The sequence below is a fragment of the Bos mutus genome, chromosome 8 (assembly GCF_027580195.1).
Source record: "Bos mutus isolate GX-2022 chromosome 8, NWIPB_WYAK_1.1, whole genome shotgun sequence".
NCBI classification, from domain to species: domain Eukaryota; kingdom Metazoa; phylum Chordata; class Mammalia; order Artiodactyla; family Bovidae; genus Bos; species Bos mutus.
The window spans coordinates 70,312,973-70,330,573 of NC_091624.1; the positions used below are offsets into that span (position 1 = coordinate 70,312,973).

General features: G+C 39.9%; 1 long non-coding RNA gene across 6 annotated transcripts in view; it reads right to left on the reverse strand.

Annotated features, from left to right (window-relative positions):
* Nucleotides 1-17,601, reverse strand: part of LOC138988907 (uncharacterized) — a 185,613-nt gene that overhangs the window by 124,415 nt on the left and 43,597 nt on the right. For all 6 annotated transcript variants that reach the window (XR_011465158.1, XR_011465162.1, XR_011465161.1 and 3 more), the window contains exon 2: nucleotides 7,808-7,947. This is a non-coding gene — a long non-coding RNA (uncharacterized lncRNA). The remainder of the gene's footprint in view (nucleotides 1-7,807; nucleotides 7,948-17,601) is intronic.

Consider the following 17,601-nt stretch of genomic DNA (forward strand, 5'->3'; position numbering starts at 1 on the left):
GATTTAAAGTGGGAGATGTGAGGCTATTCCTTATATTTGAACACTTACAGGCCACTGTAAGGTTATTAACTGACCTAGTTTCAATACTGTGGAGTCTCAGGGACTAGGGAGGTCCAAGGAGAGGGAGAGAGATGGGGGAACACTGGTCAGTGGTATAGTCAGAACACTCACAACATTTATCAGTTTCATTCCCTGTCTTGTATGAACATGGTTCATGGTACAACATTGTAACATGAAAGATCACTGATCATAACAAATATAACAATAATGAAACAGTTTGAAATATTGCAAGAATTACCAAAATGTGACACAGAGACATGAAGTGAACAAGCGTTAAAAAAATGTTGCTGACAAACTTAATCATCACAGGGTTGCCATGAAATCTTCGACTTGCAAAAATATCTACAAAGTGCAATAAAGCAAGGTATGCCTTTATATATGTGTACACACGCACACAAACACACAATATATACATTATATATATAAGTAAACATTTTTATTGCTTCAGAGTCAGGAGGAGAGGCTCTTTCCATCCATTCTACCTCAGTGTCTTCTCTCTCACTGCATCAAGCCCTCATTAAGTGTGAAGGGAGATGAACTGCAAGGTATATTCTCTGCATCTTTCCTCTAATTGCTCATTAAATCACTTTCAGATTAATCAATTTCTTTTTCATTTATCTCAATTTTTCATGTATCCTTTAATAAGTCTTGAAATCTGACAGAAATAGGAACTTCATAAGAGTCTCCAAGTGACCCACAGTGAAGTCACTAGATCCTTCCTGAGGACTGGCCTTGTGTCTGTGTATCACAGCATATAACACATTACCTGGCTAATAATAGGTGTTCTAAAAATATATGGTTAAAATGATGTATGTAGGAAAAAAGATTTCTTACCAGGTTCCTGTTTTCAAGTTCCAGAGTCACATTTGCCCCCTAAGTGATATTCCCACATGCTGACTCATGCTGAGCCCATTGTACCTTACTTTTTTAAAAACATACTTATGTAGAGTCATTTATTTCCTGGAGTTTCAGCAGACTTGTGTTTGCAGCTGTTTAAAGTAAAACAGGGGCTAGAAGACTTTAGGATTTATTTACAAAAAAACAAAAACCAAATGGCATCAACTTATGAGACAGTATGGTCCATTCAGAGATGAACCCCACTGATTCACTGACCAGCAACCAGCCATGGAGCACACGACTCCCAACTGCTGGGGCAGTTTGGTCAATAGGCACACACCTGTCAGGGTCAGTCTGGCTCCTGACCTTGCCTTTGCCCTGGTTTAAAAGGAAGCATCAAGAGGCAACCATGGGCACTTGGTTATTTCTAGAGTCCTCCTTGTCTAACACATATCAATGTCTAGACATTCATATGATAGGGAAGAAATCCATCAATCAGTAGACCTTACTGATGAAAATCTTGGAAACATCACTTGTAACCTTCTGTATCTTGGGCCTGTAGCTGGTTATTTGACTCTGATCCTTGAATGAATGATTCTGATCTGGTTGACTTCCTGTCTTCTGGCTTCAAGTCTGCATATACTCTAGTTCCTGTATGGTTATCTATTGGAAAAAGGATGAGGTTATCTGTTGCAGTAAGGATGAGGAAATAAATAATAACTATTACAACACAGTGACCAGTCATCAAGTTTCTGACCTGTCAATTCAAAACAAAATATCTAGAAAACAGAAAATAAATTCCACATCCTCTATGTTGAGGTTGAGGAGTCCTGATTGATAGATATATGGATGGGCCACAATTTAGCTTCTTGAGAAATTTCATCATCAGTTGCAAAATCAGTTATAACTTAATGATTCTATCCTGCCACTGAAAACCAGTAGCCAAGTCCTGAAAGGCCACCTTCCAGCACTCACTGACACTGCCCTGTAACTTCCAGGACATCACTAGATGGGGTTTGGCACGGAATTCCACATCATGAGGACCAAAATTCAAAACTCAGCTCTGTAATTGATACATGTATATGTATAGCTGAGTCCCTTTGCAGTTCACCTAATAGGTCAGCTATTATTAATCATTAATAATTAATTATTAATCAGCTATACCCCAATACGGAGAAGGCAATGGTACCCCACTCCAGTACTTTGCCTGGAAAATCCCATGGATGGAGGAGCCTGGTAGGCTGCAGTCCATGGGGTTGCTAAGAGTTGGGCACGACTGAGGGACTTCACTTTCACTTTTCACTTTCATGCATTGGAGAAGGAAATGGCAACCCACTCCAGTGTTCTTGCCTGGAGAATCCCAGGGACAGGGGAGCCTGGTGGCTGCCGTCTGTGGGATCACACAGAGTTGGACACGACTGAAGTGACTTAGCAGCAGCATACCCCAATACAATATAAAAAGTTCAAAAGAAAGAAAAAACTCAGCTCTGCAGTATCTACATTCTCTAAACAAGTTACTAAGCTTGCCTTTCCAGTTTATTTACAAAATCAGAATACAGGCACCTAACCCCTAAAAGAAGTGCTGTGAAGATTCAATAAGATAAGGAATCATTCTGACAATTAGCCAACAAATATTTACTGAAGGCACTGTAGTGGCTAGACACTGCTCTAGGAACTAGGGATATAGCTGTGAACCAGCCCTAGTGCAGCCTATCTTTTAGTGGAGAGAACTGGACAAAAAAATCAAAGAGCAAATAAATGAGTAGGGCAAGGAGAGACAAGGAGTAACACAGTATAGAGTAAAAGGCTCTCATTTGAAAGAGGACATATGCACAGCCATCAGAATGAAGCGAGGGATGGAGACGCGCATACACTCGGGGAGTAATACAGTATAGAGTAAAAGGCTCTCATTTGAAAGAGGACATATGCACAGCCATCAGAATGAAGCGAGGGATGGAGACGCGCATACACTCGGGGAAAGAACAGGCATCTCCCCAAACCCCTCTCCCCAAGGATACAGAAGGGCAGCAGGCCTGAGGCAGGGCTGTGCCTGACATGTTGAAGGGAGCATCTGGAGGCTAGCGCAGGTGAGACGGGTGAGCAAGGGCAAGATGGTAGAAGATGAGGTCACGAAGGTTCCTTACACCAGGTAGAGCCTTGTATCCAGTGAATCAACATTTGGATTGTATTCTCTCACAGGAAGCAGCTGGATGATTTGAGCAAAAGAGTGATATGAGTCTACCTGTGTTCTAAGGGACCACTGTGGCTGCTGTGTTAAAAAACCCCAATAGACAAGGCTGGAAGAAGGGAGCCTGGTTAGGAGACCACGGAAGTGTCTAGGTGAATAAGAGTCAAGGCTTGGGCTAGACTGACAGCAGTGCAAGCAAGAGAAGTAATATCAGGGTGTATTTTTAGGTGGACCTACTAGGCTTTGCTAATAGATTAGATGAGGATAGCAGATAAAGCACCTAGTTGCTGTTATTTATTTGCTCAATCATGTTCAGCTCTTTGTGACCCCATGGACTGTAGCCTGCCAGGCTCCTCTGTCCATGGGATTTTCCAGGCAAAAAACCTGGAGTGGGTTGCTATTTCTTTCTCCAGATTAGATGTAGACAGCAGATAAAGCACATGGTATATAGTGTTATTCAGAACCTTTTGATCTGGGGGGGCTACAGTGGAGGCATCCTCAAGAACACGTATCTAGAAGAGTAAGACTACACCCAAGCATCAGCTCTACAATCAGGACATAATGGCTCAAAACCAAGATCTGCAGTGTCACCTTAACAAGACAGCCCAGTACTACTGCCAGCAAGATAAGACCAGACCTCAAAGGTTTTAATATAGCTAAAGAAGGGATATATCAGCTAAATGGGGGTTTTATATATGAAAACATACATAAAAAGAGAATTATAGAGGCAGAAGCTGACTGTACCTTTCCAAACACCATCCAGAGTATGGGGAGCCTTGCCAAGTGATGTCAGTTATTATAGTTCATTGGCAAGGCCACCTCTATTGCAGGGATTGATATAGGGAATTGCAGCCAACTGACTTCGAGTATCCTCAACTTTTGGCAAGATAAGTCTCATTGCGGAGATGGATGCTGATTGCTTGGTAAGTACGGCAGGCAGTAAAAAGGGAAATCTGGCTATCGCAATCACAATAGAGTCCAGAAAATGGCTATTAACAGGATAGAAGGCTCTAAGACAAAGGCAGACAAGTCAGAAAATCACTGTTCCTTGGCCCAGGTGAAGAATTGTGGTCAAACATAAAGTTGTCTCTTCTATAGAACCCCCAATCTCGACTACCACCTTTAAATTAAAGGCCAGTGATATTTGCCATGCGTAGACATGCTTGGATAAAAAAGCACCATGATAAATTTTTTCAACCTTGGTGCTAAGTAGTGAAGAACTTGATGGATTGTTTTCAACAGCTGAAATATCAACACTAAATTTTGTTCGCTCTTGCATAATTCAGTTTAAAAGAAAATTGTTCTTTAGAAATGGTATCCTACTGTTTGACCCTAAAAAATACTTATTGTTTATTGCTCCATGAGATTTATCAGGTTTTGGAAACCCTACCATTATATGTAAATGTATATTTCACAGGATTGATTACAACCCACAGACACACCAATATTTTAAGTATGTTAACAAAAAAATAACTCTAAAATAGATTACACTCTGTTCAGTACCCTCTTAAATAGAGGACATTGAAAATATTTCATCCTTTTCTTAAAGAATCAGATTCATTACTATGAACGTGACAATCATGAAGGCCTCAGAAACCACTGACCTCCACAGAGTGACACGTTCTTGAACTAAATGGTCCCTTTGAAAAATGAACTATTACAATAGTTTTTCTTTGGCCCCTCTCTACCAAAGAATTACTTTCTCTTTTAGCTACTGCCGGCATGTCTGACTTTTCCAGAAAGCTATGCGCTAAAATTTGTCCCCCTAAAATTGTTATAGTGAAATCCTAACACCCAGTGTGATGGCATTTGAACATGGGGCCTTTGGAAGGATAATAGGTTTAGATGAGGTCATAAGGATGGGCCCTTCATAATGGGATTAGTGTCCTTATAAGAAAACACTTTGCTCAGTTGTGTCCAACTCTCTGCAACCCCATGGACTATAACCTGCCAGGCTCCTGGGGAATTCTCCAGGCAAGAATACAAGAGTGGGTAGCTATTTCCTTCTCCAGGGGATCCTCCGGACCCAGGTATCAAACCTGGGTCTCCTGCATTGCAGGTGGATTCTTTACTGTCTGAGCCACCAGGGAAGCCCCATAAGAAAATGCATCAGAGACTTTACTTTCTCTCTCTCCTCACACACATGCTCTGAGAAAAGGCCACTGAAAAGCTAACCTTCTGCAAGCCAGTAAGAGGGCTAGGAACCAAATTGGACTGTACCTTGATCTTTTTCTTCCAAGCGTCCAGAATTGAGAGGAATAAATGTCTTGCTTAGGTCACCCCATCTATTGTATTTTGTTATGGCAGCTCAAACTGACTAAAACACAATGCAACCACATTTCCACTTCTGAGTCACTACTTCTAATCTGGACTTCCTTGGTGGTGCAGTGGTAAAGAACCCACCTGCCAATGCAGGAGGCGCAGGTTCCATCTTTGGGTAGGGAAGATCCCCTGGAGAAGGAAATGGCAACCCACTCCAGTATTCTTGCTTGGGAAATCCCATGGACAGAGGAGCCTGGCAGCCTACAGTCCCTAGGATCACAAAAGAGTCAAACATGACAAAGCAACAAAACAATAACAACACTTCTGATCTACTAGGAACCACTTGACCAAAGTTTGCTTAAAGCAAAAGTTTGAATGTGATCCATGGAGGCTATTTCATTTGTTTTGACTGCTCAACCGTCTTCATTATCTACTCTCAAATTCCCAGTTAAATTTTGGCATTCAGAAGTTCAGGGTTTACATTTCTTTTCTAGGCTACTAATAGCTGAAAACTGGTTAATAAAATTAAAAATCTGTACTGATAGTAATTTATTATTTTTTTAAGGAAGGGGGGAAAATGTTTAATTATCTCAAATCTGAGTTAAGAAAAGACTCTCAAAGCCCCTCTAAGTTCAGAGACATGTTCTCTTCGAGAAATCATGATGATATTCTTTCTGACTTTTAGCATTTTTGGTGTGAATGGATGAAAGATTTGGCAAGGGTGGGAGTGAGATGGAGAAGCAAATAGAAACTGTATATGTAGAATTTATATTGTCTTTAGGGATATAGTTAAGATGGCATTTTTAGACATTCAGGAGTTTGGGAGAATTGAGGGTAAGGGAGGACTATTGCTAATGAAACTTCTGGAATAATAAAAGTAATTAGTATGCAGTTCATGTCAAACATATTATTACTGTGGTTGGGTGACAAGGTAAGCATAAATTGCAACAGACTATTATTCTGAGAGTAAATAATGTGATTTCTGACCAATTTTAGCATTTGTTCTGGGTAGGGAAAGCTACTAGTTTGCAGTAGGAGTTGGGACTCCCTTGAGTTGTTTTTCTCTGTTTTTTTAGCAGAATGAGTCGTGAAGATGCTTAACAGAATGGGGACAAGGAATACTTGATGAGGAACTTTCTTAGGAGATAAGATTTAAGATTATCAGTTGCTAATAAGGCCCTGGAGAAGGAAAAAATGTACTTTGCAAGTAATGACTTGTTATCTCATGTACATTTTATGCCGTGTATATATTATGATGACTCCTGGATATAAGAGAGGAAAGGAAATAGAGCTTAGTTATAAAGTAAATAAAGAAGGACACTGACTTATTTCAACTTCCACCTTGGATGCAGAGCCAAGTGCGTCAAGTGGGTACTGTGTACAACGAATGCAAATATTCTCCGCCAGGGGCTAGGATTTTAGGAGTGGCAATTGAAAAATTAAAAATGAAAAAGCGAGAAAGAAAATTATGTGATTCTCCCTTGCCTGTGTTGTAAGCACAGGGCCCTATGCAGAAGTGCCGTTAAGTGCCTGCTATCTCTCCTCCAGCAAATTTTCTAACTTGGCCAAGCACAGTAGCTTAGACACAATCGGGCAGCTTAAATGTCTGTGCAAGAAACAGCTACATTTGTAAGTTTCCTAAGCACTGTCACCTAAATTATTACAACAGTTTTCTGTGAGATTTCATTACTCTTAATGATTTGTAGATAAGGAAGGCAGAACTCAAAAAGTTAAGTGCTTTCCCACAATCAAATAGTCAAGCAGGATCAAAGATGGGTCCCCAACTTAGATCTGACTTCAAATTCAAGCTCTTTGCCCTGACTACACAGAAACCATATAAACCAAACAAGAGGCATGTGCATCCCCCAGCACTGGGCCTGACCACAGCCGGCAACACAATACAAATTAGCTCCAGAATAACAATCCATATCCAAAGAATTGGTTTCACACTACACCATCTAGCTCTCAGCTTATTTCCAATGCCTCAACCCACCCAAAATTACAATGACATTCTGGCTGAGAAAGAGCATTTCATCACGCACCCATCATGAACCCTTATTCACTGGAAAACTATGTAGCATTTGCTCAAAAGTTCTTTGACTATCATTCATCCCTCAATTTTCAATCAGCTGTCTGTTGGTAGCATCTGAAATGACAGAGCTTGTTTGTGGTGAGGGTAATTTTCAGTGAAGCTCAAGTTTATGAACTTGAAGTTACAGCAAATGTGTAAAGTGAGATTGAAAACACCATCGCATCAGTTTTTCAGAGTTTAAAGATTCTTCAAAGCATTAAGAAGAATCACCAAGCTACTCATACATGTCATTAGTTTGAATAGAAAATAATTTCAAACGCCACTTTTCCATGGAGATTTTGAACAAGAATTTTGTTTCCCAGAGATTTCTTATTTCAGCTCCACCTGGAGAATTTTTCAATCCTGTTCTACCACACAATCTGACTTACCTCCATGAAAGATTCTAGGGATCTCACTCTTGAGTTGCTTAGGCCTTCTTGAGTAAATCCTCAAGGTTGGCACTTAATCCATGGTCATCTGTCATGTTTTCATATACAGACGTCATTTGTTCCTGTCTTTTGTTCCTTCCCTGAGGATAAGGACTGCGTATTACATATTTCATACTGTAACAAAACCCTATGACAGATAAAGTAACAGCACTAGGTCTTAAAAGTAGCAGGTATTACTATATGGAATTTAGAGGTGAATTTAACGGTATCACTGATCACACAGTGGTAGAAGGATTGAAGGCGATGGCACCCCACTCCAGTACTCTTGCCTGGAAAATCCCATGGGTGGAGGAGCCTGGTGGGCTGCAGTCCATGGGGTCGCGAAGAGTCGGACACGACTGAGCGACTTCAATTTCACTTTTCACTTTCATGCATTGAGAAGGAAATGGCAACCCACTCCAGTGTTCTTTGCTGGAGAATCCCAGGGATGGGGGAGCCTGGTGGGCTGCTGTCTATGGGGTCACACAGAGTCAGACACGACTGAAGCGCCTTAGCAGCAGCAGCAGCAGCAGGATTGAAAAGCCAAAAAACTGTAAGTCAGCAACAGTAGGAAGTCCTATTACTGTTGGGGGGCGGGGGAGAGGCGGAGGTGGGGGAGGTGCAAACGATGGGAGGAGGTGTTACCACAGCCCAGAAGCCAGAGCCTTTCAGTAAGAGCTGGAACCATGCAGGAGACCCAGCTACTGCCAGAGACACCAAAGGAAGCAATAAGAGAGGTAAGAAAACTCTGACTTCTCTGCCCTACTCTCACCCCCCAATTTTCTACCGTGCCTTCTTTGGGTGCACCTACTTAGGGGCCAAAGAGTAAGAAAGCATGTATCTGTGACACAAACCAGAATGAGAAAAGAATCAGAGAGTAAACAAACAGCTTAAAGAGAGTAAACACACAGCTTAAAGAAACAGTGATTAACAGATTCTTATGGTAGATACAGAAATCAATTAATCCATAAGCAACCATCGTATATTACAATTTGAGTTTCCCTTTTAAAATGATTAGTATAAAAGACTACAGGATGAAAGGTTAAGATGTGTATAGAGTAGTCTTTTGCTTTTAGCAATGGGATATCAGGAGATTTGGACCAATCTCCTTTCTGAGGATAACTAATGTACATACTCACAATACATATACATATTCTGCTTGAAAGCACTGGATACTGAACAAGATAGTAATGATCCAGTGTTTGGATTTTTCCTCTGATAGAATTTACTGACTCATGAAGAGGCAGCCAAAGGGCTATGCAGTACTGTTCTGCAGCTTCATGGAGATAAAATCACAAATGTTGTAGTCTTAGGCTTGGTGAGAGAGTCTAAAGCAAAGTGTTAGTTGCTCAGTCATGTCCAACACTTTTCGTCTCGTGGACTGTAGCCTGCCAGGCTCCTCTGTCCATGGAATTCTCCAGGCAAGAATACTGATGTGGATAGCCATTCCCTATTCCAGGGGATCTTCCTGACCCAGGGATCGAACCCAGGTCTCCTGAATTGCAGGTGGATTCTTTACCATCTGAGCCAGCAAGGAAGCCCAAGAGAGTCTAAGTCACCCTAACAGAGTGAACCAGAAGGAGACTGGCTCTTACAGCTATTTCAGCTGAGCTTTGAATCATCTTCATCCCCCAAATTGGATTAAGATGATTTCAGATTTAAGAGCTGCCAGGCATGTAGTAGAAGAAAACATAAATCTTCCCCAAGCAAAGAACTTATCTTACACATCAAGTAATTTCTACACATAATTTTTCAATACAACTTCTGAAACCCAATAAAATAACAGCAAGAAGACAAGAACAAGAAACATAGAGCCAACAGATGATGGAAAGAGACTCACAGTAGATCCAGATATTAAACTTATTAGGCATGAATTTTAAGATAACTATAGTTGCTAAGTGATGGTAACTGTTGAAATTGGGTGATGGATTTTTGTGGGTTATCATATATTTTCCTCTACTTTACAGTATATATTGTGATTTTTTTCCATGATGAAAAGAAAAAAGTCTATGAATCAATCCGAAGAGAATCCTAGTTGGCTCTTTTGTCATCACCACATCAGGAACACACTGAACACCACTGTCAAGGGAAACATCACATCAACTTTCTGACATACATCAAAGTTTGCTAAGTCATGAACAGTAATGAAATACTGAGAGCAGAAAGACAAAACTATACCTACTCTTTCAAGGAAATAAAAGGCCAGATTGCGAATTCAGCATAGAATAGAATTTACTTTTAAAGGACATTTCAAACTGAAGAACAACTAAGTAGAAATTCTAGAAATGAAAAATACAATAGCCAAAGTGAAGACCTCAATGGCTCAGTTTAGAACAATTTATACCCAACTGAAATCAGACTTAATGAACAAAAACTAGTGACATAAGAAAAATACTTAGCATAAAGAGGCAAAAAGTTGGAAAATATTTTTCAAAGAGGATAGGAAAATATTGAGAAGATCTAACATACTTCTGGAATCCTAGAGAGAAAGGAAAGCAATAAATGAGTCAAAAATAACATATTAAGAAATAGTGGCTAAGAATTTTCCCAAATGATGAAAAACAATAAGTTGTAGATTCAAGAAGTCCTACAAACTCCAAATAGAGTATAGAAGTCCTCACGTAGGTTTTACTAGCCAAACCACAGTAAAACTGCTGAAAACCAAAAACAAAGAGATATTTTTTTAAATTTTTTAATATAAATTTATTTATTTTAATCAGAGGCTAATTACTTTACAATATTGTATTGGTTTTACCATACATCAACATGAATCTGCCACAGGTGTACACGTGTTCCCCATCCTGAACCCCCCCTCCCACTTCCCTCCCTGTACCATCCCTCTAGGTTGTCCCAGTGCACCACCCCCAAGCATCCCGTATCCTGCATCGAACCTGGACTGGTGTTTCATTTCATATATGATATTATACATGTGTCAATGTCTTTCTCCCAAATCATCCCACCCTCTCCCTCTCCCACAGAGTCCAAAGACTGTTCTATACAATGCAGTTAGTGTAGGTGGCTCATGCAGGAGACCCAGTTCAATGCCTGGATCAGGAAGATACCCTGGAGAAGGGAATGGCAACCCACTCCAGTATTCTTGCCTGGAAAATTTTATGGACAGAGGAGCCTGGTCAGCTATAGTGCATAGGGTTGCAAAGAGTTGGACAGGACTGAGCAACTAACACTTTCACTTTCAGAGTACAAAAGAAAACTGCTTTTAAAGAAGCAGTGAGAGCAACAACCATCTTCTCAAAACATGGAAATGAATACCAAATGAAATTTCTTCAAGGTGGGTGCCTTTTGGTGCTTCCCAGGTGGCGCAGTTGGTAAAGAATCCACCATGCAGAAGACATGTTCAATCTCTGGGTTAGGAAGATCCCCTGGAGAAGGAAATGGCAACCCGCTCCAGTATTCTTGTCTGGAAAATCCCATGGGCAGAGGAGCCTGGAGTGCCACAGTCCATGGGGTTGCAAAGAGTCGGACATGACTGAGCTCACACGTAATATAGGCGCCTTTTGAGAGGAAAAAGGAATAATTGGGAAGAGACAAGAGAAGGCCCTAAGGGCTGCTGTCGATATTTTACTTCTTGACCTTGATGTGCTTACACCAATATTTACTCCATGATTAATCACTGAACTATATATTTTTATGTTTAGTGTACTTTTCTGTATGTTTATCATAGTTCATAATATATTTAAAAAGCAGATTGTGGTTGAAAGAATTCTATTAAATAATCATGTAATAACTGTCAGGCTGTGCTTAGCTCTATTGGAAAGCAAACTTCATTGTACAGTAAAATTTTAGGCTACAGAAGGAAAATCCCAAATATTTGAGAAAAAAGTTCTATGAAGCCAAGGTGTGTAATTGAAACCAATCTATCCTCTTTTTTCTTATTCGTGATCCTGAAGAAGCTTGACTGTAAAGACCAAATACATATGCTAATCACAAACAATCATATCAATAATATGTTAAATATGCTTTCAAAGTGCTTAGTGGAAACCTTTGAAAGCCATTTGCCTCCAAACCCTTAACTATACACCATCAGCTGCTTTTATTATTTGTCGAGTTTTGCATTACAGAATTTAATAAACAAAGGGGCCAGACTAGGTCTTCTATAATTATTTCATCATTAATCATGCCATCTTTGATCACTGACTTTTCTCTACAATAAAATATGTAAGCCATCAAAATTATAGGATGGAAATATATTGATACCATTTGCTCTAGATGTGGTAAGCTGCATCCATGCTGCCGCTCATACTCCCCAGGGTTGCCATGAAAATGCAAAGAGAAGCTAATTGCACATAGTAAGAGTTTTAATTGACAGGTACCTGACCATTACAGCAATTTCCACTTCCAGAAGCATCCCAGCTGACATTGTTATAGATTAACATAACTGAAAAGAGTGGGACTAATTGGAGCAATTAATTAAAAATACACAATTAGCTTCCATGGCAGAGATATTTTTTTAGTTTTTACCCTCATCGCTTGAGGCCTGTGAGGATTGTATGGAGTCTTACTACATGGGGGTTGTCTGTGCTGATAATTAAAAAGGAGAGACTTGGAAAGAGGGGAGAAACAGAGGGGACAACTCACAGGCCAACCAGGTGATGGAGTCTGGCCAGTTTCCCTCAGGATGAGCCAAGAGTAGAGCAAAGGTCAGGAGCCTGAATGAGAACACAAGGTGGTGTCTAAATAAGAGCCCCAGAAACTGAGGGGTTTCATCCTTTCACCAGTTCCTCTGTCTGAAAAGAAGGAAGGTAACTAGCACTTGTCTGTCTACTTCCTAAGAATATGGAGCAGAGTCAGGAACGACTTCAGTATTGTCAGGAAAAGAACACTGCCCCTTTGCACTTCACCCTCACTGCCACCAGCCTGAGGTTGGAGGACTTCAAATTTTGGCAGCTGGTTCCTAGAATAAAATCTGATTTCTCTGGTTCCATGTTGGAGTGATAAGAAGGATTCAGCACATTTCTAGAAGGATGTGAAGAGTCAAGAAAGGGACATATTCTCATCCACTCACATCCTGGTCTCACGGCAAACTGACCTAGCTCTCACCTGAAACATGCAGAGAATGTACCAATGAGCCTGAGCTACAGAGTATATCACAGAAATTCCTTTTATATACTTAAAATCAAGATGTCAGGGTGAAGCTTGCACCACAAAGGAAGCTGAAAGTGAATGAGTAAAGATTCTTATTGGTCAGAGTCTCTGGGAAAGGTCACTACATGATGTCACGAGTCCATCCACAGAGGACCTGCCCGGGTTTTCCTTGGCACCTTTTTCCTGGGCACTCTGCTAGGAAGTAACATCCTACATAGGCTCGATTCTTCCCATGATCTACTCTGTTCCAGTGAGATGGAGCTAGAATCACAGTGACAGGCTATGTAAAGAGGATGCTCCAGTGAGCAAGTGATATGACTTAGGCTCCAAAGAGAGCTTTGTCACAGCTGTTTTCACGCTCTGGTACATGTCACATCTGAAAAAGAAGATGAACTTGATGATTCTTGGTTACAAATAAACCAGGTCACTGTTTCAGCATTTTATTTCAAGCACAGGATTGGAGATACATGTTTTTCCATGATACTTCCACAGACTGAAGACGACAAGTGTAGTGGCAAAATACTGACCAGTTCCATAAATTCCTACATATTTAATAGAAACAAATAGTGAATGCTAGAAGACAATGCAAAACCATTTAGCTAAAAATTTGAATAGGTAATGCTGCTGCTGCTAAGTCGCTTCAGTCGTGTCCGACCCTGTGCGACCCCATAGATGGCAGCCCACCAGACTCCCCCATCCCTGGGATTCTCCAGGCAAGAACACTGGAGTGGGTTGCTATTTCCTTCTCCAATGCATGACAGTGAAAAGTGAAAGTGAAGTCGCTCAGTCGTGTCCAACTCTTAGCGACCCCATGGACTGCAGCCTACCAGGCTCCTCCATCCATGGGATTTTCCAGGCAAGAGCACCGGAGTGGGGTGCCATTGCCTTCTCCTAGGTAATGCTAGGGATGATTATATAGAGGAAAAGGTAAAATTCACCTTTATTTTCCCTCTTGATTCAACACTTAGCTATATTGTAGCAATGATCGGACAGTTGATACATTTCTCTTTAACCTCAAACATACTTACATTTTATTTGCCATCCTCCAGCTGAACACACATAAATTATAGCTACTTGTGCTTGGTAAATATGTTCATCACACAGGCAATCAAAAATTTATGATGCTTCAGTGACTGATGAAAAATGCCAAAACATTTTAATTGCTTTATATACCCATGGCTTCAAGCTCACTCTAACAAAACCAATTAAGGCACTGGCATAACATTTGGTGGCAGAGAACAAATAGATGTAACTTCAAATTACATTCATTACCAAAACTGTTTCCATCGTTAAGGATGAGAAAAATTGTGTCAAATTAGAATATTATAGATGATATTTAGACCAAGAGATACCAATAGGCTGCTTAGAGATCAGCCTCCCCACCTTACCAGAATTGTAAAAAACAAAAACCCCAGAAATTCACAAGAAAGAAAATAAAAAAGGAAGCAAATAACTATTATTATTAATATATGTCTGTGGGCCCAAAATCAAAGGCAAAAGTGTGGAGAAGTTGGTATAGACAATAACTTCTCATTTTTTTCTATTTGAATTCAGCCTAAATAGCTTTAGATTAAAGTAAACTGACTTACCAGTACAGGCAGAAACATAATCAGAGACAGATAATAAGAAGCAGTGACTTTCCCCAGTTCTTGGCCCAAGAACTAACCCCAGCCTGACCACTGCCCAAGGAAGAAGAGAATAAAAGGGAGATAACAAGCTAGCTTGGCCTTGCCCTGTTTAGCAATGGTCTTGGACGTGAAAATTCAGCCTCTTATACAGAAAAAAATAGGAAATAACAAGCTACGATCAATGGCTAAACATGATACTAGGAAAGTATCATTTGGGTGAATCGGGAAAGCTCTCAGCTGAGAGAAACAGAAAATCCATCTAACACTGACTCAGCTAAGAGCATGTTTAACCCTCAGCAAAAGTCTGGATGCAGGCAATGGTTGGTGTCAGTCCACCAGCTAAAAGATAGCAGAGCCATGTTGGCTATCCTTAGTCTTTCTCTTGGGTCTCTTACCTCATAGTTGCAAAATGGCCTTCAAAATCTAGGCATCATATCTGAATTCAAGGCTAGAGGTAAGGGAAAGAGGTTTCAGGATCACTACACTTTTATTTGGAAAGTGCAACTCTTGCCCAAAGCTGCCAGCAGAATCTTGTTTACGTGTAATCGGACAAAACTATGTCCTACAGTCACTCTTGGCTGTGAAAGAGTATGAAAAATTAAGTATTGGGATGTGGGGGAGAGACTTCTTCTTCCAGAGAAAGAGCGAGTTGTGGGCCCAGGGGGAAGACAGAAATGAGGAAATAACAGCCTTTAAGGAAATAATGTAATCATCTGGCATCAGATTTTCAGGTAACATCATTAGAAGTGAGGAGGAAATATTCCCTTCTGTACTTCTCACACACGGGAAAACATTTCACCAAAGAGCAGACTCTCTCACACCAGCTTACCCTCACAGGATGAGCGTCAATAGTTTCCCTAGACTAACAACTAAAAGGGCCCAGACGTGCCTGGAGCATCATAAAACCAGACAGGTCAAACTATGCACAGGCCTTCTGCAGTAATTCTATCAGGTTATGTACAGTCTTTAGTACAGGCCTTCTGTAGCATTTCTATCAGGTATAGTCTTCTTCAGTATTTTCATCTACCAAACCACAAATAAGATGGGGAAATGATGGTCACCCTAAGATAAGGACAATGTATGACCTGGTACAGAAAATGCCAAAATAAATGAAATACTTGACAAACAACTGAATAGTGATTAGAAAGGCAAAACAATTAACACGCACTACTTCTGAAGCAGCCTCAGAGATAGAAAGTTTAGAGATGAAATAGGAAAAAGGAAAAAAAGCCCTGCAAAAGTTTTCTAAAAACTAATTGGTAAGATGGAAGCAATAGGGGGAACTATTTTGGTGCAGAGATGACCTCATTTTTTCCCCCAGGTATGTGCAGATCCACTTGGGGCAAAATATTTTGGCCAGACCCTAATTTCACAGTAAGTTTTTCAAACTAATGAGGCAAACATATACCACTTAGATCCTAATGTGCTGTGATAGCAGAGAACTTTGAAGTATTTTTCATTTACTCAATTAGCAAAGTGGTTATGAACCCTTTCTATCAACTAGATGCATTGAGGAGCTTTTAAACTTATATTCGCGTTGGTCCTCCAACTCCCCAGAAATTCTGATTTCATTGGCTTAGGGTAGAGCTCAGGTGCAGCCTGTTTTATGTTTGTTTGTTATTTAAAACTCTTGCATTGATTCCAAAGTAAAAGCCAGAGTTGAGAAAAAATGGATTAAAAATAATACTCAATGACATTGAGGGTATAGTCAGAACACATAAAAACACTGAGTGAAAATTAGTATCATCTGTCTGACATGCAATTTAACAATAAGTTAGATGCCTAAACAAATTGATTCCCTTTCTAAGAATATATCCTAAAGAAATGGGCAAAGAATCAAAGACTAATATACTAAAATGTTCACTGCAACATTAGTTATTATCAACTGTATCCAACAATGAATACAATTGAATTACCTGACTCATTTGTTAAAATGTTTTCAAAGAAAAAACTTCCAAAGTGTTAACAATGGTCTCATAATGGGATTATATCAATGATAATCATTTCTTAATAGTTTTAAGTATTTTCTCAAATCTATATACACATGTTAATTTTAAAATCAAGAAAAAACGAAAAAACATTTCTTTCCAAAGTCTTTGGTTTTAGTATTTGTGGGGCCTTCATTTGGCTGGAAAAAATCTGATTACTGCCATATTCACTGTGTACAGGGCTTTTAGTTTGAAGGAAAACTTAGGTTTCCATCATTAAATGATCAGATCAAATAATCTGTAGAGAAATATTCAAAATACCTTTTAGAGAAAACTTTCATAGCTTCTTTATAAAATTAGCTCTATTTCATGAAAAGTATAATTTAATCTTCAAAAATATAATTTTAAAGGAATATAAATATATGCAGTCAGTAGGTATAATGAAATTAGCCCAAATTTTCTAAAACATTGTTGCCAAAGATGTTATTCTCCTAGGAGAAATTTAACCAGAAATGTTTTTGAATATGTTAAATATACAGGATAATCCATAATAGGTTAAGCAACATAGGAAAGCTGTGGATATTCATTTATAAAGGTGTTTGTTCCTGCAGGACTGGACACTCCATTTTCTCTCCTTATTCTGTACTTCTCATTTTGTCCCCATGATCCTTTCCCTCCAAAAGGAAAGGTAGTTCCCTGCCCCTCTGAACTCAAATATTTACAATATTTACACTTGCTTTATTTAGTTTTGCTTCATGGAAACTCACGGCTGAGCCAAGCATACTGCAGCATTGGTTTCCAATTTCACATTCCCCAGAAAAAAACAGCTGGCTTAATGTCATGGTTATTGAGTTAATTGCTGTTTTGATGACTTAGGGTAATGACTTGCATAAGCCCCTAATTTAAACCTTCAGAAAATGTGCACAAGCTCTGTTGGGTATAGACAAGAGTCCAGTCTGAGTCACCAAGCTACAGAGAAAGATGGCTGCTGCCACACTTGCTGGGGAGGGAGGAAGAGAATCTAGCCATGCTGTTAGCACTCAGGGGTGAGGACCACTGGCTATTTGTTTAGCAGCCATAGGCAAGGAAAAGGGCT